This window comes from Mustela putorius, unplaced genomic scaffold (genome assembly GCF_011764305.1).
Source record: "Mustela putorius furo isolate JIRA1106 unplaced genomic scaffold, ASM1176430v1.1 tig00003836_pilon_pilon_pilon, whole genome shotgun sequence".
Lineage (NCBI taxonomy): Eukaryota > Metazoa > Chordata > Mammalia > Carnivora > Mustelidae > Mustela > Mustela putorius.
The window spans coordinates 18358460-18380943 of NW_025421989.1; positions in this window are offsets into that span (position 1 = coordinate 18358460).

Consider the following 22484-nt stretch of genomic DNA (forward strand, 5'->3'; position numbering starts at 1 on the left):
CCAAGCGGATTACTCACCCCGGCCCCGGGTAAGGGCGGTGCAATTCCGCCTGGGGCAAAGACACTTGAGAATCACTACAACAGGCCCCTCCCCCAGAAGATCAACAAGAAATCCAGCCCAGACCAAGTTCACCTACCAAAGAGTGCGGTTTCAATACCAAGGAGAGCAGCAGAATTCTAGAGGAGAAGAATGCAAAGCACGGAACTCATGGCTTTTTCCCTGTGATTTTTTTTAGTCTTGCGGTTAATTTAATTTTTTTCTTTTTCATTTTTTGTTTTTTTTTTTTCTCACCTTTGGGTAAAATTTTTTTTTAATTGTTACCTTTTTCTTTTTTAACGATTTTTTACTAGTTTATCTAATACATATATTTTTTCTTTTTTATATTTTTCTTAGGTGTTTTCTTTTTTTTTAAATTCTTTTCTTTTTTCTTTTTTTTTTCTTCCTTTTTGAACCTCTTTTTATCCACTTTCTCCCCCCTCACGATTTGGGATCTCTACTAATTTGGATAAAGCATATTTTCCTGGGGTTGTTGCCACCCTTTTAGTATTTTACTTGCCCCTTCATATACTCTTCTCTGGACAAAATGACAAGACGGAAAAATTCAACACAAAAAAAAGAACAAGAGGCAGTACCGAAGGCTAGGGACCTAATCAATACAGACATTGGTAATATGTCAGATCTAGAGTTCAGAATGACAATTCTCAAGGTTCTAGCCGGGCTCAAAAAAGGCATGGAAGATATTAGAGAAACCCTCTCGAGAGATATAAAAGCCCTTTCTGGAGAAATAAAAGAACTAAAATCTAACCAAGTTGAAATCAAAAAAGCTATTAATGAGGTGCAATCAAAAATGGAGGCTCTCACTGCTAGGATAAATGAGGCAGAAGAAAGAATTAGTGATATAGAAGACCAAATGACAGAGAATAAAGAAGCTGAGCAAAAGAGGGACAAACAGATACTGGACCACGAGGGGAGAATTCGAGAGATAAGTGACACCATAAGACGAAACAACATTAGAATAATTGGGATCCCAGAAGAAGAAGAAAGAGAGAGGGGAGCAGAAGGTATACTAGAGAGAATTATTGGGGAGAATTTCCCCAATATGGCAAAGGGAACGAGCATCAAAATTCAGGAGGTTCAGAGAACGCCTCTCAAAATCAATAAGAATAGGCCGACACCCCGTCACCTAATAGTAAAATTTACAAGTCTCAGTGACAAAGAGAAAATCCTGAAAGCAGCCCGGGAAAAGAAGTCTGTAACATACAATGGTAAAAATACTAGATTGGCAGCTGACTTATCCACAGAGACCTGGCAGGCCAGAAAGAGCTGGCATGATATTTTCAGAGCACTAAATGAGAAAAACATGCAGCCCAGAATACTATATCCAGCTAGGCTATCATTGAAAATAGAAGGAGAGATTAAAAGCTTTCAGGACAAACAACAACTGAAAGAATTTGCAAACACCAAACCAGCTCTACAGGAAATCTTGAAAGGGGTCCTCTAAGCAAAGAGAGAGCCTACAAGTGGTAGATCAGAAAGGAACAGAGACCATATACAGTAACAGTCACCTTACAGGCAATACAATGGCACTAAATTCATATCTCTCAATAGTTACCCTGAATGTTAATGGGCTAAATGCCCCTGTCAAAAGACACAGGGTATCAGAATGGATAAAAAAACAAAACCCATCTATATGTTGCCTCCAAGAAACTCATTTTAAGCCCGAAGACACCTCCAGATTTAAAGTGAGGGGGTGGAAAAGAATTTACCATGCTAATGGACATCAGAAGAAAGCAGGAGTGGCAATCCTTATATCAGATCAATTAGATTTTAAGCCAAAGACTATAATAAGAGATGAGGAAGGACACTATATCAAACTCAAAGGGTCTGTCCAACAAGAAGATTTAACAATTTTAAATATCTATGCCCCCAACGTGGGAGCAGCCAACTATATAAACCAATTAATAACAAAATCAAAGAAACACATCAACAATAATACAATAATAGTAGGGGACTTTAACACTCCCCTCACTGAAATGGACAGATCATCCAAGCAAAAGATCAACAAGGAAATAAAGGCCTTAAACGACACACTGGACCAGATGGACATCACAGATATATTCAGAACATTTCATCCCAAAGCAACAGAATACACATTCTTCTCTAGTGCACATGGAACATTCTCCAGAATAGATCACATCCTCGGTCCTAAATCAGGACTCAACCGGTATCAAAAGATTGGGATCATTCCCTGCATATTTTCAGACCACAATGCTCTAAAGCTAGAACTCAACCACAAAAGGAAGTTTGAAAAGAACCAAAATACATGGAGACTAAACAGCATCCTTCTAAAGAATGAATGGGTCAACCAGGAAATTAAAGAAGAATTGAAAAAAATCATGGAAACAAATGATAATGAAAATACAACGGTTCACAATCTGTGGGACACAACAAAGGCAGTCCTGAGAGGAAAATATATAGCGGTACAAGCCTTTCTCAAGAAACAAGAAAGGTCTCAGGTACACAATCTAACCCTACACCTAAAGGAGCTGGAGAAAGAACAAGAAAGAAACCCTAAGCCTAGCAGGAGAAGAGAAATCATAAAGATCAGAGCAGAAATCAATGAAATAGAAACCAAAAAAACAATAGAACAAATCAACGAAAGTAGGAGCTGGTTCTTTGAAAGAATTAATAAAATTGATAAACCCCTGGCCAGACTTATCAAAAAGAAAAGAGAAAGGACCCAAATAAATAAAATCATGAATGAAAGAGGAGAGATCACAACTAACACCAAAGAAATACAAACTATTATAAGAACATACTATGAGCAACTCTACGCCAATAAATTTGACAATCTGGAAGAAATGGATGCATTCCTAGAAACATATAAACTACCACAACTGAACCAGGAAGAAATAGAAAGCCTGAACAGACCCATAACCAGTAAGGAGATTGAAACAGTCATTAAAAATCTCCAAACAAACAAAAGCCCAGGGCCAGACGGCTTCCTGGGGGAATTCTACCAAACATTTAAAGAAGAACTAATTCCTATTCTCCTAAAACTGTTCCAAAAAACAGAAATGGAAGGAAAACTTCCAAACTCATTTTATGAGGCCAGCATCACCTTGATCCCAAAACCAGACAAGGATCCCACCAAAAAAGAGAGCTATAGACCAATATCCTTGATGAACACAGATGCGAAAATACTCAACAAAATACTAGCCAATAGGATTCAACAGTACATTAAAAAGATTATTCACCACGACCAAGTGGGATTTATTCCAGGGCTGCAAGGTTGGTTCAACATCCGCAAATCAGTCAATGTGATACAACACATCAATAAAAGTAAGAACAAGAACCATATGATACTCTCAATAGATGCGGAAAAAGCATTTGACAAAGTACAGCATCCCTTCCTGATCAAAACTCTTCAAAGTGTAGGGATAGAGGGCACATACCTCAATATCATCAAAGCCATCTATGAAAAACCCACCGCAAATATCATTTTCAATGGAGAAAAACTGAAAGCTTTTCCACTAAGGTCAGGAACACGGCAGGGATGTCCATTATCACCACTGCTATTCAACATAGTACTAGAGGTCCTAGCCTCAGCAATCAGACAACAAAAGGAAATTAAAGGCATCCAAATCGGCAAAGAAGAAGTCAAATTATCACTCTTCGCAGATGATACGATACTATATGTGGAAAACCCAAAAGACTCCACTCCAAAACTGCTAGAACTTATACAGGAATTCAGTAAAGTGTCAGGATATAAAATCAATGCACAGAAATCAGTTGCATTTCTCTACACCAACAGCAAGACAGAAGAAAGGGAAATTAAGGAGTCAATCCCATTTACAATTGCACCCAAAACCATAAGATACCTAGGAATAAACCTAACCAAAGAGACACAGAATCTATACTCAGAAAACTATAAAGTACTCATGAAAGAAATTGAGGAAGACACAAAGAAATGGAAAAATGTTCCATGCTCCTGGATTGGAAGAATAAATATTGTGAAAATGTCTATGCTACCTAAAGCAATCTACACATTTAATGCAATTCCTATCAAAGTACCATCCATATTTTTCAAAGAAATGGAACAAATAATGCTAAAATTTATATGGAACCAGAAAAGACCTCGAATAGCCAAAGGGATATTGAAAAAGAAAGCCAATGTTGGTGGCATCACCATTCCGGACTTCAAGCTCTATTACAAAGCTGTCATCAACAAGACAGCATGGTACTGGCACAAAAACAGACCCATAGATCAATGGAACAGAATAGAGAGCCCAGAAATAGACTCTCAACTCTATGGTCAACTAATCTTCGACAAAGCAGGAAAGAATGTCCAATGGAAAAAAGACAGCCTCTTCAATAAATGGTGCTGGGAAAATTGGACAGCCACATGCAGAAAAATGAAATTGGACCATTTCCTTACACCACACACGAAAATAGACTCAAAATGGATGAAGGACCTCAATGTGCGAAAGGAATCCATCAAAATCCTTGAGGAGAACACAGGCAGCAACCTCTTCGACCTCAGCCGCAGCAACATCTTCCTAGGAACAACGCAAAAGGCAAGGGAAGCAAGGGCAAAAATGAACTATTGGGATTTCATCAAGATCAAAAGCTTTTGCACAGCAAAGGAAACAGTTAACAAAATCAAAAGACAACTGACAGAATGGGAGAAGATATTTGCAAACGACATATCAGATAAAGGACTAGTGTCCAGAATCTATAAAGAACTTAGCAAACTCAACACCCAAAGAACAAATAATTCAATCAAGAAATGGGCAGAGGACATGAACAGACATTTCTGCAAAGAAGACATCCAGATGGCCAACAGACACATGAAAAAGTGCTCCATATCACTCGGCATCAGGGAAATACAAATCAAAACCACAATGCGATATCACCTCACACCAGTCAGAATGGCTAAAATCAACAAGTCAGGAAATGACAGATGCTGGCGAGGATGCGGAGAAAGGGGAACCCTCCTACACTGTTGGTGGGAATGCAAGCTGGTGCAACCTCTCTGGAAAACAGCATGGAGATTCCTCAAAATGTTGAAAATAGAACTGCCCTATGACCCATCAATTGCACTATTGGGTATTTACCCTAAAGATACAAACGTAGTGATCCAAAGGGGCACGTGTACTCGAATGTTTATAGCAGCAATGTCCACAATAGCCAAACTATGGAAAGAACCTAGATGTCCATCAACAGATGAATGGATCAAGAAGATGTGGGATATATACACAATGGAATACTATGCAGCCATCAAAAGAAATGAAATCTTGCCATTTGCGACAACATGGATGGAACTAGAGCGTATCATGCTTAGCGAAATAAGTCAAGCGGAGAAAGACAACTATCATATGATCTCCCTGATATGAGGAAGTGGTGATGCAACATGGGGGCTTAAGTGGGTACGAGAAGAATAAATGAAAGAAGATGGGATTGGGAGGGAGACAAACCATAAGTGACTCTTAATCTCACAAAACAAACTGAGGGTTGCTGGGGGGAGGGGGTTTGGGAGAAAGGGGGTGGTATTATGGACATTGGGGAGGGTATGTGTTTTGGTGAGTGCTGTGAAGTGTGTAAACCTGGTGATTCACAGACCTGTACCCCTGGGGATAAAAATATATGTTTATAAAAATAAAAAATTATATTAAAAAAAAAGAGTTCAGAATTATAGTCAATTAATCTTTGACAAAGATAAAAAGAATCTTCAGTAGGAAAAAGACAACCTCTTCAACAAATGGTGTGGGAAAACTGGACAGCAATATGCTAAAGAATAAAACTGGACCCCTTTCCACCAGCACACACAAAAATAAATTCAAAATAGTTGAAAGACCTAATGTGATCCCCGAAGCCATAAAAATCCTAGAATAGAATACAGGCAGTAACTTCTTAGACATCAGCCATAGCAACTTCTTACTAAATATGTCCCCTGAGGCAAGGGGCAAAAAAGCGAAAATAAACTATTGGGACTACATCAAAATAAACTGTTCAAACACAGTGAAAGAATCAATGGACAAAAAACTAAAAGGTAGCCTATAAAATGGGAGATATTTGCAAATGAAAGATCTGATAAAGCATTAGTATTCAAAATATATGAAGAATTTATAAAACTCAACAGCCCCCAAATGAATAATCCTATTAAAATGGGCAGATTAAAAATAATCCTATTAAAAAGACATACAGATGGCCAACAGACACAGGAGAAGCTGTTCAACATCATCGATCATCAGGGAAATGCAAATCAAAACTACAATGAGCTATCACCTCACAACTCTCATACAGGCTAAAATCAACAACAGAACAACAGGTGTTGGGGAGGATGTGTAGAAAAGAACGCTTGGGGGCAATGCTGGTGGGAATGCAAACTGGTATAGCAACTCTGGAAAACAGTATGGAGGTTCCTCAAAATGTTAAAAATAGAACTACAATTTAGCAATAGCACTACTAGAATTTGAGGAATTTAAAGAATACAAAGAATATGAAAATACTAATGCAGGGCGCCTGGGTGGCTTAGTCGGTTAAGCCACTGCCTTCTTCTCAAGTCATGATCCTGGGGTCCTGGGAATGAGTCCCACAACGGGCTCCCCTGTTCTGCAGGAGCCTGCTTCTCCCTCTCCCTCTGCCTGCCACTTCCCCTCCTTGTACTCTCTTTCTTTCAAATAAATAAATAAAATCTTTTTAAAAATGCTAATGCAAAGGGATATATGCACCCCAATGTTTAAAGCAGCATTATCTATAAGAGCCAAATTATGGAAATACCCCATGTCCATCAACTGATGAATGGATAAAGAAGATGTGGTATATATGTATATACCACAATGTGTGTAGACACACACACACACAAAACACACACAGAGGAATATTTTTCAGCCATAAAAAAGAATGAAATCTTGTAATTTGCAACAACATGGATAGAGCTACAGAATATAATACTTAGTGAAGTAAGTCGGTCAGAGAAAGTCAGATACTATATGATTTCACTCATATGTGGAACTTTTTTAAAGATTTTTTTTATCTGTCAGAAAGAGAGAGAGAGAAAGCACAAGCAGGAGGAGCACAGGCAGCAGGAGAAGCAAGCTCCCTGCTAAGCAAGGAGACTCATGTGGGGGCTCCATCTCAGGACCCTGGCATCATGACCTGAGCGGAAGGCAGACCCTTAACTGATTGAGTCACCCAGGTGCCCCATCATATGTGGAACTTAAGAAGCAAAACAAATGACCAAAGAGGAAGAGAAGAGTTAGAGAGGCAAATGAAGAAACAGACTCTTAACTATTGAGAACAAACGGATGGTTACCAGAAGCAGGTGGGTGGGGCATGGGTGAAACAGGTGATGGGGATTAAGGAGTGCACTTGTGATGAGAACTGGGTTATGTATTGAAGTGTTAAAACACTACACTGTGTTCTGGAAACTAATATTCACTATATGTTAACTGAAGTTTAAATAAAAACTAAAAAAAAAAAAAAAAAGAATAGTCAATACAGTGTTCCAGGATAAGCTATCTAAATTAAATTTTACTCTTGCATTAACCAATTTAAGAAATTGGCAAATTACTAAAAACGAAACAATTCTGTTTACACCTCAAGATCATTAGTTGCATCTGATAGTAATTTGTTTCATTACAGTGAGAGAGCTTCTAGCATAGCCATCTGATTAAGTTTCAAAACGTAATTAAGAGTTTTATTTCCATTTTTAGTTTGATACATGACAACAATGTTCTCAGAAGCAACATTCATCTTCAGTATTTTAATAAAATAATGGATACAGACCTAGAGGGGTCTTTTGAAAAACTCCTAGATCATATTGTTCAGATCCTCACGGCTATATGAAAGTTATAATAATTTGAGATGCACTTGCATTTCTTATACATATGCTAAAACCATAAGAAGTAGATAAGATTCTGGAATTACATGAAAAACCATCATATATTCAGCCAGATTTTTTTTTCTGAAAGCAGCACTAAGCACATTTATTCTTTCAAAAGAGTATCTCAGATATTTACTCACATACACTCAAATATCCCCCATTTATTTGTACGTCCCACAATAGAGTATCAAGTCTTCAGATAACAATTATATATTGCTAGGCCTGCCCTCTATTATTTCTTAAACCTCCTGAAACACCGTCCCTTTCACAGTGTATAAAATAAATATAATAGGGGCAGGAAAATCTTAACTTGCATGTCATTCCCTGTTTCCTGACAGATGACTTTTTCTCCATGTGAAGAATATCCCCTTCTCCTTTTCTTCTCTCTCCTAAAAACTGTTCTCCCCACTCCATCTCCTTGTTAATACGATGCTCCTGTAATTGAAAAGAGGAATGACTAAGCCTAGTGACCCAGGAGCTGCCAGCTAGTTCTCAAAGGGTAGCACTGTCAAGGGAAAGAAAAGAGCAGCAATCCTTTCTTTTCACACTCCCCTCTATAATTTGAGGGCTTCCTCTTTTTAATTTCTCTGCCTAGATGAAATACTAGATAGTATTTCTTTTTACTCCATTTTCAGCTTCTGTTGCCTGGTGCTTCTACTTCAGCTGAGGTCAGAGACAAAATGCCCAGGCTATTAATCTAGTACAGGGAGCATCAAGTTCCCTGTCTGATGATGATGTATAATAACTATGAGTTAAGAGGAAATCTTCTGCTTTGTGCTTTATTAACTACACTTCATTTTTTATAGTTACCAAATTTAGTCCAACTTAGAAATTTATCAAGATTTCTATCCTCCCTGTTATCTCCTCTTCCTTTTAACTAATGGGGAAACCACTCAAAATAATTAACTGTTGGAAACTGGCTTTGAGTACGTCTAGTTGCTCTAAGCCTAGTTTCGGTACAATTCTACCTTCAAATACTTGATTCTTCTTAATGCACGGGCCTGTGAATCTGACTGAAATTAACAGCATGGAGCATTATTCTAGAAGTCCATCAGTCTATAAACTCCAAGGAAAGACCATCCCTAATCTCCATGGAGAGACCAGGCCTATCTCATTCAGTTATATTCCCAGGGTCTAGTACTGTTCAGGTATTTGATACATACGGTTCAAGTTAATAAATACGTCTTTCTCCAGCAAGCCATCAAAAAATCATTCCAAATGTGTTTGTCTTTACAATCTCACTACAAAGAACTAAATAAAGAACTCAATTAAATTCAAGTGATTTTCTATAGTAAACTGTGAGGAACAGGGCATTCACAGGGAATTCTGTGTGATTAAACTACTATTATTATAAATGTTGTTAATGTGACAAGAAGATAATACCCCCCTACCTAAATCATAATCTACACCAGAAAATTAGAGCAGTCACACAATTGAGCAGTTGTCATTACTGATACAGAATATCATTACTGGTATTCCAAACTGGAACAATAGCCACCCTCCACTTTATTGTGGAGGTAGAGTACTATTAGTACTCTGATTTCAGTGAATGTTCTGTCCCTGTGAACATATTCCTAAAAGGCTTACCAATCCGTTGCTGTGGAGAGTTAGTAATATATGATTATTTCCATGAGCATTTACTGACCATCATTTATACGTAAGATAATATACTGGGTCCTATTGAATTCATCCAACAATTAGCAAAGAAACAAATTAGTCACTAAAGTAGGTAAACGAAAGAGAAAATTGCTACCTTCTTCAATACATTTTAGAATATTTTTATTCACACCGATGTTTCCAATAGTTCAAAAATTTGTATGAAGGAAGACGTTGTAAATTTTAGGGAAGTGAGCTATTATTCAGATGGAGTATACCAGCATATTTATGTTAATGCAGTAACTACCTGTAATTATAGCTAAGTTTAAACTACTCATCATGTCGTTATTTTAGCTTTTTCATTGCCTCCTAAGGGCTTTGATATAACCATGTCCTGGAATGATTTCATGTCTTAGCAGAAAACATGGACAGCTTCCTGACTGACAGTTCATTTTCATTGTCCTGGTTTCCCTACCGAGGTTTTCCCCAGCCTGAACTCCAGGTGTCTGTTGGCCCAGACTCGATTGGACTTTCTTCGGATTTTATCACATTACAATCTGGCATGAGATTAGTTCAGTTCCAATGATGTAAAAATGGTTTTTGCTTTCTATACTACTGCACTCTGAGGCAGGGCAAGCTTCAAGGGAGTGCAATCAATCTGAGCCGTCACACAGGACCCCACACTCAGGCTTCACGCTGTCACCATCTTGAAATTCTTCATTTATCGCTGAACTTTCATTTTTTAAGTAAAGTTCAATGAGACAATGGAGCATGCATACATGCAGGGAAAATGTGTGGAAGAAAGAAAAAAGCTTTAAATTTTAATACCTTTATGGCAATTTCTTGGTGCTTTGTGAAAAAGGGGTCCTCGGTTTTCATTTTGAAACAGGCTTCCCAAGTTATGTAGCCAGTCTTGCTCTGAGGAGAAATATCTGAAAATAGGATCTAAACCAATTTTGCTTTAAAAAGACACAGCTCCAGAGAACTTGATTTTCAAAACTGGTCTTTGAATGTCCTCAAAAAAGTTTTGCTATAGTGAATCTTTATGATAAATACAGTACCTATCTAATAGAGCAATTTAATTATCATAGGCTATATTAATTACCATAATAAACTCCACTCCAATAGGACTCTAGGTAGACAAGTCTTCCAGCCTAAGGCCTCTCCTCATTAAACTGCAATTAGCATGATAAATGGGGAGTGTGATTCTGCTGCAGCCAGTATTAGCCCTACTTACTCATGAAGTGACAGGGGAAGCCATCAGAGACAAGAATTAAAGATATTTAAATAAAAAAGAAAATGGTAGGGTGTCCTGTTATCTGCCATTAGGCCAACATCTGTGTGCAGGTATATCTTCCACATTTCAGCTATAAATTATGAAGACCCCAAATAAACACCAATGTTAATATCAGTTAATGCAATGTGGTGACTAAATGCAGTCTGTCCTTGGAAGGTCATAAATTCTGTGAGATATCAAGATGACTATAATCTTACAGCATTAACTGGAAATCTTACTAAATAAGATGGCTGCTATGGACAGTTTCTGAAACCCTGTGCACTCCTAATCAAGTGATGATATATTTCATACTAGCCAGTGGTATAGCTTCGAAATCATTGCAGTACTGCATAAATTAATATGTATTTCATTTGAAATTTATACCTTAAGAAGACAGCTTTCATGTATATATCTCTTTTTTTGACAGACAGAGATCACAAGTAGGCAGAGAGGCAGGTGGGGCGGCGGGGGAGGGGGACAGGGAGCAGGCTCCCTGCTGAGCAGAGAGCCTGATGCGGGGCTCCATCCCAGGACCCTGAGATCATGACCTGAACCGAAGGCAGAGGCTTTAACTCACTGAGCCACCCAGGTGCCCCTCATGTATATATCTTTACTGAAACCTAAGGCAAAAATTAGAGTATGTGATTTTAATCTGTAACTACAGCAGTCAGATTCCAGGAAAGTCTCTGTACCCTTGTAGCATACTCACTTTTAAGCTGAGTGTCTATAAATGGGTCTCTATTCCCTAACATAAAATATCTCCCAAGACAAGATGCTTTGAAAATTGACAATTTAAGAAATGAATTCTCAAAGGAAGGATACCTTACACAAAATACCATACCATGCTCTACTTGCATTTTATCTTTTTTAAAAAATTTTATTTATTTATTTGACACAGAGAGAGATCAGAGAGGCAGGCAGAGAGAGAGGGGAAGCAGGATTCCTGCTGAGCAGAGAGCCTGAAATCCAGGACCCTGAAATCATGACCTGAGCTGAAGGCAGAGGATTAAGGCACTGAGCCACCCAGGCGCCCCACATTTTATCTTTTTAAGAGAGAGAGAAAAGAAGGAGATCATGAACAGGGGGAGAGTGGGTGCGGAGAGAGAGAATCTTAAGCAAACTGCATGTCCAGCATGGAGCCCTACCCAGGGCTCAATCTCGCAACCCTGAGATCATGACCTGAGCCACCCAGCTATCCCTGCTAGCGTTTTAATTATTGGAAAAGATGCACCACCCACTGTATTTGATTATACCTGGTCAGCTCTAGAGAGGATGGTTATTTTTCCTTTCCTGTTCTCATCCAAATACTCCATGACCTTTAACCAAAGGAGTGAAATATCTATACACTGAAAACCCTAAGACATTGAAAGAAACTGAAGAAGCCACAAGTAAATAGCAAATATCCTGTGTTCATGGGTTGGAAGAGTAAATGTCGTTAAAATGTCCATACTACCCATAGTCATCTATAGATTAAACACATTCCCTATCAAAATTCCAATGACATTTTTAACAGAACTAGAAAAAATAACCCTGCAAGTCACATGGAACCACAAAAGACTAAGAATGACCAAAACAATCTTGAGAAAGAAGAAAGCTGGTGGCATTACACTTCCTGACTTCAAACTCTACTACCCAGCTATAGTAATCAAAACAGTATGGTACTCACATAAAAATGGGCAAAAAGACCAATGGAAGAGAACTGAGAGTCTGTAAATAAACCCATGCCAATATGGCCAACCAATATTTGACAAGATACCTATGAATACTCAATGGAAAATGATGGTCTCCAATAAACAGTGTTGGGAAAACTGGAAATCCACATGCAGAAGGATGAAATTAGACCCCAATCTTATACCACTCATAAGAGTTAACTTAAAATAGACTAAGGACTTAAAATATAAAACTCCTAGAAACAGAGCTTAGGGTTAGCTTCTTGACATTAGTCTTTGCAGTGATTTTTTTTTTTTTGATAGGACACCAACAAGTAGCAAAATCAAGTATCAACAACTTTGCTTATACTAAACCAAAAAGCTCCTATACAGCTAAAAACAAAAGAAAAAAAATGCACAACCAAAAACACCCCCAATCAACAAAATGCAAAGGCAACCTATAAAATAGGAAAAAAAAATGTGTGCAAACCATCTCTCTGATAAGGGGTTAATATCTTAAAAATATAAGGAATTCATTCAATTCAATATAAAAAAATCAAACAATATAATTTAAAAATGGTTACAAGACTTGAACAAACATGTTTCCAAGGAAGACATACCATGGCCAATGAGTACTTGAAAGGTCCTCCACATGACTAATCACTGTGAAAATAGAAATCAAAACCATAATGCATTATCACTCACACTTGTTAGGATGTCTATTATCAAAAAGACAAGTGTTTATAAATGCTGGTAAGGATGTGGAGAAAAGGGAACCCTGACACACTGTTGGTGAGAATGTAAATTGGTATAGCCACTCAGGAAACCATATGGAAATTCCTCAAAAAATTAAAAAATATAACTGTCTTATGATTCAGCAATCCCACTTCTGGGTATGGGTCAAAAGAAGATGGAATCACTATTTCAAAGAGATCTCTACACTCTCATGTCCAGTGCAGCATTATTCATAATAGCCAAGACAGGAAAGCAATCTAGTGTTGAATAATGGATGAATGGATAAAGAAGATATCACACACACACACACACATACAGTGTTTAGCCACTAAAAAAGAAGGAAATCCTGCCTTGTTGAAGGGCATTATGCTAAGTGAAACGAACCAGAGAAAGACAAATATTATACCATCTCCTTTATATGTGGAATCTAAACACACTGAAGTCACAGAAACAGGAGAATGATAGTTACCAGGAGCTGAGGGGCAGGGGAAATGAAGAGAGGTTTGTCAAAGGGTACCAAAGTTCAATTATAAGATAAGTAAGTTCCCAGGATCTAAGGAATACTATGGTGATTGTAGTCAACAATATTGTATACTTGAAAGTTGCTGTGAGAGAGAAGCTTTAATGATCTCACCATAACAACAAAAACAAAATGGCAATTATGTTAGGTGATAAAAGCATTAACTAACCTTATTGTGGTAAACATTTCACAATATACATGTTTATCAAATCGGCACATTGTACACCTTAAACTTACACAATATTTTATGTCAATTATACCTCAATAAAGCTGGGGAAAAAAAACAAAAAACATGCCATCACTAACTGGAGAGGGCTGTCTCAGATTTGGTTGTACTGATGAACCATGAAAGTTTATTCTAGATGTGATAAAGAGTATGAAGAAATTTTTCAGATTTTAATTTTCTTTACTTTTTTAGGTATTTATGTTCTTTAAAATATAACAGGAAAACATGGAGTGTCAGGGACTATCTTATCTTGCAATGACCCCAAGTCTCCATGTCCCGTCCTCACATTTGTTTCTGACATGTTCACCCAGTTCTAAGCCCTCTATCAAGGGACTCCATTTGCATATGCTTAGAAGCACATCCAAGCAAACTTTTGCTCTCTCAGTTCATTACAGAATTCACCTTGAATGCTTCCTTTCTCAAAAATTATACTCATTTTGTCATTAAATCCTGTCAATTCTACCTCTATAAAATCTATCAAATTTTCCTCCATTCCACTCCCACAGCCATAGTGTGCACTTGGGTCGACAGGTCTTGTTTTAGTTTATTGATATTTGCCTCCCTCACAGAACTGTCATCCCTGGTATTGTCATTAACCTTGATACTACCCCCTGCCACTATATATCATTATTTTGGACTTAGGGGATGTTCAAATATTTTAATTAAATATAACTTCAAAATTAATGTATAATTTAACTGATTATTTAGATTTTATCAATTGCCATTAGAATATAAAAATATCAAATTTGAAAGACTTCTATACAAAGTGATATTATTTCTTCTTTGAGCCTCAACTCTTGAAATAAAAATAGCAAAAAATAATGGTGAAATAAAGAATATGATGATATTGATTATCCACAAGGAGCACTTGTTTTGTTCCAGGCATTGTATAGATTTTCAAAATATGAACTCATATAATCCTTATTAAAAACTCAGTGAACTAGGTTATCAATCAAGTACACATTTTTTTTCTTTTCAAATTTGTATTTAAATTCTTTTTTTTTAAGATTTTATTTATTTATTTGAGAGACAGAGATCACAAGTAGGCAGAGAGGCAGGCAGAGAGAGAGGAGGAGGAAGCAGGCTTCCTGCTAAGCAGAGAGCCCGAGGCGGGGCTCAATCCCAGCAACCTGGGATCATGACCTGAGCCAAAGGTAGAGAGGCTTTAACCCACTGAGCTACCCAGGTGCCCCTGTATTTAAATTCTAGTTAACATATAGTATAATATTAGTTTTAGGAATGGAATTTACAATTCCATACTTACATGTAACACCCAGTGCTCATCATAACAGGTGCCCTCCTTAATACCTATCACCCATTTAGTCCATCCCCACCCCTCCTTCCATCAACCCTCAATTCATTCTCTAACATTAACAGTCTGTCATGGTCCAGTTTTCCCAAGAGACTGTTGAAGAGACTATCTTTTCCCTACTAGATATCTTTCCTGCTTTGTCAAAGATTAGCTATGGGTCCATTTCTGGGTTTTTCCATTCCATTCCATTCATCTGTGCGCTTGTTTTTGTGCTGGTACCTTACTGTCTTGATGACTATAGCTTTGTAATACAGCTTAAAGTCTGGAATTGTGATGCTTCCAGCTTCGCTTTTTTTAGGGCTGCTTTTGCTATTTGGGGTCTTTTGTGGTTCCATACCACAAATAATCTTAGGATTATTTGTTCTAGCTCTGTGAAAAATGGGATTGCATTAAATATGTAGATTGCTTCAAGCAGTATAAACATCTCAACAATGTTTGTTCTTTCAGTCCACGAGCATGGAACATTTTCTATATCTTTGTGTTCCCTTCAATTTATTTCATAAGTGTTCTATAGTTTTCAGAGTACAAATCTTTTATATCTTTGGCTAGGTTTATTCCAGGTTATCTTGTGGTTTTTGATACAATAGTAAATGGGACCAATTTCTTGATTTCTTTTTTTGTTTCTTCATTATTGGTGTACAGAAATGACACAGATTTATGTAAGTTGATTTTATACCCGAGACTTTGCTGAATACATGTATTAGTTCTAGGAGTTTTTTGGTGAAGCCTTTCAGGTTTTCTACTTAGTGAAGCCTTTCAGATTTTCTACATAGAGTAACATGTTGTCAGCAAATAGTGAAATTTTTATTTCTTTCTTACTGATCAGATGCCTTTTATTTCTTTTTGTTGTCTGACTGCTGAGGCTTGGAGTTCCAGTACTATGTTAATGGTGAGAGTAGACATCCCTGTTTTGTTCCTGACCACGGAAGAAAAGCTCTCAGTCTTTCCCCCATTGAGGATGATATTAGCTGTGGGTCTTTTGTATATGGCCTTTATGATAATGAGGTATGTTCCATCTATACCTACTTTCTGAGAGTTTTTATCAAGAATGGATGCTGTGGGGGCACTTGCATGGCTCAGTCATTTAAGCATCTGCCTTCGGCTCATGTCATGGTCCCAAGGTCCTTGGATGGAGCCCCGCATCAGGCTCCCTGCTCAGTGGGGAGGCTGCTTCTCCCTTGCCCTCTGCTCCACCCCACTGCTTGTGCTCTCATTCTCTCAAAAAAATAAATAAAATCTTTAAAAAAAAAAAAGAAAGAAAGAAAGAATAGATGCTGTGGGGCTCCTGGGTGGCTTAGTCTATTAAGTATCTATCTTTGGCTTAGGTCATGATCTCAGGGTCCTGGGATCAAGCCCTGTATCAGGCTCTGTGCTTAGGAGGTAGTCTTCTTCTCCTTCTCTCTCTGCTTTCTCATCTCTCCTGAATAAATAAATAAAATCTTAAATGAATGGATGCTATCTTTTGTTAAGTGCTTTTTCAGCATCTTCAAATGCACATATTAACACTATACTTTTTCCTGTACACATGAAGATACATAGTAGTACCTTCTAAGTGATTCAAAACATCTGGCCTTGTCTCAAAAGTTTGCTACTTCTGGTACCAAATGTCTTTAATCATATGCGTCCTATGATTATTCTAGCTAGGGCCTTATATCTTTATATGCTGTTGGCTTTAATGAAGCAAAGCTCCTGCCACAGACAAACTGGCTTTGTGTCTTCATTCCAGGAGCTCTCACATCCTACCCTTACTCTGGTATATAGCAGCAGGGTGAAGACGAAGGAAGAGGAGGAAGAAGGGAGGAAGAAGAAAGAAGAAAGAAGAAGAAGAAGAAGGCGGCCAGGGTGCAAGACACATGGTATAACTCATCTAGGACTTTTGTTTTGCTAAATGGAAAACTTGGCAACTAAGGAAAACCGGCTACTATCACTTGTTCCTCCCGTTCTGTCTCCATAAGGGTAATAAGTCTGCATAGATTGATCTCTTGCTGTAATAGGTCCAGAGCAGATTCTTTTTTTCCCAATTTGCTTCTTATATAATTTTTCCTTTTTGAACATGTTAGAAAATAATTTGAATGGAATAGGTTCAAATATGCCATATTGATATTTCCTTATGGTCTCATAGGCATTGTGTGTATCCATGTTTTTTGAGCATCTTCAAAGTGTCGCTATGTCATCAAGGCATAAGACTTATTACTGAGTTATAAGCACAACTAAATTGGAAAAGCAAATGAGGCAAAAAGGGAAGAAAATACTGACTACGGTTGACCACCAGCCTTCCTTCTTAATGTTCTTCAAGCAAAGTCTTGAGTACATTTTTGGAGCCCCTAGCATAAGGCTACACAGTGTACTTAATTTTCCATTTATTGCCCTTCACAGTTTTCCCACTAAGAATACTGAACTACTTATATATAGTTTTTCTAACATGCCAAACTACTCCACTTTTTAGTGCTTCTGCAATTCTGCTTCCTTTTTCTAGAATTTTTGTTTATCCCCTTGTCCACCTGACAATGTTAAAAATACTTCAAAACCCGGTGCTAGGCAACTTCCCTACTTACCTACTCCAACCTGGCAAGTTAGTCACTTTTTCAGTGATTAGCTTATACATTTAGTACTAGATCTACATTTACCACACTGGTTACAACTGCCTTTTCTTGTGTTTACAGTTCTAAGCCACACCTAGCATAATTTCCTAGTACTTAGTAGTTTCAAAATTTATGAAAATATAGTTGTATAATATTAATTTAAAAAGTGTCATCTTGCCCTATTTGTAAGTTGTAGTCTTTTCTTTTCCTGTGCTGGATAATATATAAGCTTTTTCAATGCAGATGAGATAGGGAAACTAAAAGACTCATAAAAATCTGCTTTCTGCTGCTTTTCCTGCTTCTATTCTTGCTAGGAGCTGCACCCCCAACCCACTTTACACACACCTTGTAATGTAAATAGCTTATGTCTTCCTTGTGAGGGACAAGGAGCTGATGATTTCTCTAGAATAGAGAACATCTAAAGAAGGATCAGGTGAGAATGATCAGATGAAGCCATCATACATGCATTCCAGACCACAGGAGCTAGACATCCATACACCAAGACCCCCTGGCTCCAAGGAATAATACCTAGGCCCTTGTCTTTGCTCTGATTGGTTCCTGGGTGCCTGAGAGGACACATACACCCGACCTGGTCCTCAGTAACCACACCCAGCCCCTGAACAAAGACAAGTCTCTGGCTCCCTTCCTTTCTGAGTCTCCCAGACACTTCATTTTTCTCTGTTCTCTCTATAGCTTCAATAAATTCTGCCCTCACTTTCTGCAAGATCCCACTTGATTTCCATGCTGTGCAAAGACAAAGATCCTCTTGGCTGGTCCTACAGGACCTCCTCTGGGTCTTCAGACCTGGCCTGCTAGCATCATGGAGACACTGTTTCCTCTCTACCAGCTACATCCACTAGCACTAAACTACGTGCAATGTCCAAGACTGGTGATGGGTAATTACTCTTGTCAGGTGCTTTCGACTAGCATCAAAACCAGGCCCTTTATAGCACATATTCACATAAATGACAGCTCAAGTCAAACCTATCTATCTCCCTAAATAGATGGAAGTATTTCCCACCCTTCAAACATTCTTTTCTCTCCTCTAAGGTTATGTCAAAAATCATCATGATTAATAGTCAACATGTCCACTCCACTCAATGGAACTTCTGAGGAATTTGTTAGCTTTCTTGTATAATTCTAAAGGAAATAAAGTCCTTCCAAAGCAACTGCATAGATCCAAGGAAATCTTAGAGGAAAATGTATTAGCAGATATCTACTACACTTATCATCAGAATTATCATTATTATCATCACATATGAAATTATATGCTTTGTGACCAATCTACTTTGTTTGAATATGAAATCACTCACTTCATTTTAAATTCTGACTTACAAGAACTTTCGATGTGAGCAAATAGACTAAACTATGCCTTATTCAGGAGGGCTTATGGATATATTCATGTGTTTGATGGTTTTTTCCCCTATTTTTATAGTTTATAAAACAAGATAAAAGATAACTTATGTCATCTTTATAGGACATGTGTACATCATATATTACATCTATACTATATATACATATATATCATACATACATACCACATACACATGTTGTACATGTGTGTTTTTGTGTGCCCAGTCAGGAAAGAGAGAGCACAACTATTACCTGTACAGAGAAAATAAAAATGTGAAGTCACCTTGTCCCCTCCGGCCAGCCTAGCAGTCTTCAACTTTAGCAAGTGCCCTTAACCCACGGGATTAACTAATTTCTGTTTGTATATCCATGGATCATACATTCTTTCCTAGAGAGAAAAGAACATTCCTGCACTCATGAAACAGAAACCAGATCTCCTTGTACAACCCCTAGGCACTAAGAAAGTAGACCTGCTTGCCCAACCCTGGAGCACTGAGATAACATCTGTAGCTGACACCATTAAGTCAACAGGTAATCAAGAAACGTTATGCACCATGACACTCCTTTTACTGATTAACTGCCTTATACCCTTTAAACATCCCAGCCAGGTAGAAACCTCAGAGTTGACCTTTGAACAAGAGTCTGCCTTCTCCCCAGGTGACTGGCCTCCTGAATAAGCTAATATTCCTTTCTGATCAAAACTTGTCTCTTAACCTGATAAAACTTAGGAGGGCATGTATTGCATGGAGCACTGGGTATGATATATAAACAAAGAATTTTGAAATACTGAAAAATAAAATAAAATAAAATTGAAAAAAAAAAACCACCCCAAAACTTGTCTCTTGAGTATTGGCTTTTCAAGCAACAAGCAGACAAACTTGGGATTTGGTAACAAGCATACTTTAATATAAAGAACTATTAAGTAGGTATAAAATTGTTAATTTCCTGAAAGGACAGAAAGAAAATTCTAAGACATCAGAACAGCAGAAACTTCAAAAAATTGTTAGCAGCTGGAGGGCTGGAGGAACAAAGAGAGGAGGTGAGAATTGTGTAGCAGATGCTTAGTTGAGGAGACTCATGAGAGCAGAGGATCGGGACAGCTCAGCCAGTGTTGGCATCTCCAATGGTAGTATGATGAGACTGGTTCTGTGCAAATATTGGGAAAACTGCAAACTGCTTACAGCTGTTCCTATAGGAAGGAACTGCTTACTGCCGCCTGGGTTGTTGCACTGATGCAGATTGTTCCTTCTGTCCCTTTTCCTTCCTCATGCCTTTTTCTCCTGTCTCATCCTCCTCCCTCATACCCATATGGGCAGTGACCAACAAGGACCAACTGACAAAGTAGCAATGTGTTTTGCAGAATACCAGCAACAGAACAGAGCTTGGAAGGGCAGGTGTGGAGCTAATAGGAGCTTGATAACTGGTAATGCTTCCTCTTCTTCTCAGGCAGACTGTGACATTCCACAGACTATTGTAGCAAAATACTTTTGTATGCCAAAGACTTTCAATAGATTTAACATTAATATAAGCTCTCCTTTGCCATATTTAACCTAGAATGTTCTTCTTCAAAAGGAAGTATTCTTAGTCTTGGAAAATCATACATACATACAGAAGATTTTCAATAGGCCATATTTAAAGTAAAGGATGTCATTTTCCTACATATTTCAATTTCCATTTTCTTTCTCCTTCCCTTTCTTTCCTTTTCTTTGTTTCTTTGCAGTAAGGGGGACTGCTTGCTATACGTCCCAGGTATAAATGTTAACCATATATCAGGTCAGAATGAGCAGGAGGACTTTGCAAAAAGAAATGAGTGAATAGCAAGTTGATGAGAGAGAGGTGAGAGTAAAAATGTTTACTTCTAGTTTATTGACACTAAAAAAAAGTTGATTAAATTCCCACCAATGATGTATAAGGATTCCAATTTTACCATGTTAAATTTCAGGTATGGTGAAAAGCAAATTTTTTGGCTATGAGATGCTTTCTGGAATTCTGTAAAGTCTCTGTAAGATGTGGCATAATCAAGCAAGTTTCACAAGAAACAGGTAGGATATTCAGTTAAGGGAAAAGAAAAGATTTGTCTATATAAAATGTGAAGGCTGACATTATTTTCTATTAATTAAAGAGTACCTCCTGTTGTAAGAGCAGATGTTATTCTAAAAGAAATAAATGAAAATTAACATTCATCTTGATAATATCAACAAACTCATATTTATACGGAAGGGGAAAATATGTCCTTACATTCTTCTCATCAATTCCACACAGGAATGTTTCAACTATACAGAAGAACTGTACTTTTAAAGGCAAATTGAATAAAGGCTGCAAACCAGCCATGTTGTGGTTATTTTGATTTCTCAAATTTCCAGTCATGTGCAAAAGACAGTGCTGAATATGAACACTTCACTCCTCCCCATCCCCATCCATTTCTCTATTATTTAGAAGGTTACAGTAAATATCTATTCAACAGAGCAACAGAAAATAGCAGATGAACTAGAAATGAATTTCTTTAATTTACCAAGGAAGATTTAGATAATATACCATAATTCTATGTAATGCTACAGCAGCAGTTGAGTATAGAAAATAATTGTGTATTTTGATTTCAGAGATAATTACATTTCATGCTAGCATATTACCACCCCTCCAAAGATGACCCCCCAAATTCTTTCTGTAATCATTTTTCTTCCTCTCTCTTCCTGTCTCACTACATTTTATGATTGCCCCTCAATATTCCACTGTAAGTATTGCCAATTTTATAGGCCTACAAGTCAACAAGAAAAAGACACACCACCCAATAGCAAAACGGGCAAATATTTAAACAGACACAAAAAGGGCTATCTAAATAGTCAGTAAATACACAGAAAGGTATTTTACTTCATTAGTCATCAGAGAAATGCAAACTAAAACCACACTAAAATATCACTATATAAGCAACAGAATGACAAATTTTGAAAAAAGAATTATAATATAAAGTAATAGGGGTATATACAGTAAGTTAGACTTCCATTAAGATGTCCAATACCATTCCTGGTAAGAATTTGTGTAAATGCACTCAACTACTCTAAAACTTATTGTCATTGTCTACGGAAGTGGATCACAGACATATATCACTATACCTCCAAATGAAATATATGCCCCCAAAAATCCATGTACAAGAGTGTTAACAGTAGCTTCATTTTTAACAACCAAAACCTGCAAACTTAAATGTCCTGTCATAGCAGAATGCATAAATAATTATGATAGGATCAAACAATGAAGTAGAAAACAGTAATGCAAATTAATGGTATACTGCCATATACAGAAAAATGAATGAATCTCAGAACATAATGCTGGGGGGAAAAAGCCACACTCTA